General features: G+C 46.5%; 1 non-coding gene across 1 annotated transcript; it reads right to left on the bottom strand.

The window, feature by feature from the left end:
- Positions 1 to 661: 661 nt before the first annotated feature.
- Positions 662 to 734, bottom strand: TRNAK-CUU (transfer RNA lysine (anticodon CUU)). Its single transcript has one exon. It is a non-coding gene; the product is annotated as a tRNA-Lys (tRNA).
- Positions 735 to 994: the final 260 nt, after the last annotated feature.

Raw genomic sequence — 994 nt, 5'->3', positions numbered from 1 at the left:
TGTGAGAATTAAATAATGTGGGGAAAGCCTTCTGCAACCTCAAAGCTCAATATAGATACCAGATAAAGATAAACATGTAACCATGGAGATAAGGGCTCTGGGTTCAGAATCAGGAAAGAATGACCCAGGAAGATCTTGTTAGGGGAAGCAGGGATACAGCAAGTCCTCCAAGGGATGAGTATTAGGCAGAAAGTGTTAGGATTACTAAGTGAGAACTCAGGTTGTCTGGACAGTGACAAGGTGGGAATTCAGGTTTTCTGGACAATTACAAGGTGAGAACTCAGGTTGACTTGATAGAGGGGGCAAGCTCATTGGCTGGGGTGGTTCTTCCAGAAGCCCTTGCATTATCCCACGCCCATTCTCTGGGAGGATAAAAAGAGACAGCACTGGGCGCAGAGAGCAGATCGGCCTGAAGAAGGATAAGAGTTGGAGGAGATTCAGAGCCAGGATTCAAGAGAAAGACTCTGCATTGCATCAGGCTTGACGGGGCTCTCTGCAGGAAGGGAAGTCACTTCTAAGGACAAGAGTTAACAGCAACTGCCTGGAGACAACGGTTCACTACAGGAAGAAGAATCTGTCTGAAAGATTTGAGTAGACACAGCAGATCTCTTCCCAGAGAGTGATCCGGCAGCTTCTAGAGAAGACAGCACGCTACATTTGGCGCCCAACGTGGGGCTCGAACCCACGACCCTGAGATTAAGAGTCTCATGCTCTACCGACTGAGCTAGCCGGGCCTTCGCAATTTGAATGAGCTTGCCCCCTCTATCAAGTCAACCTGAGTTCTCACCTTGTAATTGTCCAGAAAACCTGAATTCCCACCTTGTCACTGTCCAGACAACCTGAGTTCTCACTTAGTAATCCTAACACAGAGAGACAGAAAATAAACACTCAGATATGGGCTAAACATGGGAATTTTTAAAAAGTTAATTCACTAAACTGTATCCTTGTGGACAGAATCTTGACATCTGGGGTCAATTTGATTTCGGGCAGAAGG

This window comes from Sminthopsis crassicaudata, chromosome 2 (genome assembly GCF_048593235.1).
Source record: "Sminthopsis crassicaudata isolate SCR6 chromosome 2, ASM4859323v1, whole genome shotgun sequence".
In the NCBI taxonomy this organism is placed as follows: domain Eukaryota; kingdom Metazoa; phylum Chordata; class Mammalia; order Dasyuromorphia; family Dasyuridae; genus Sminthopsis; species Sminthopsis crassicaudata.
Note: the sequence above shows the minus strand (reverse complement) of the source record. Positions and strands in the feature narration are given on the sequence as shown.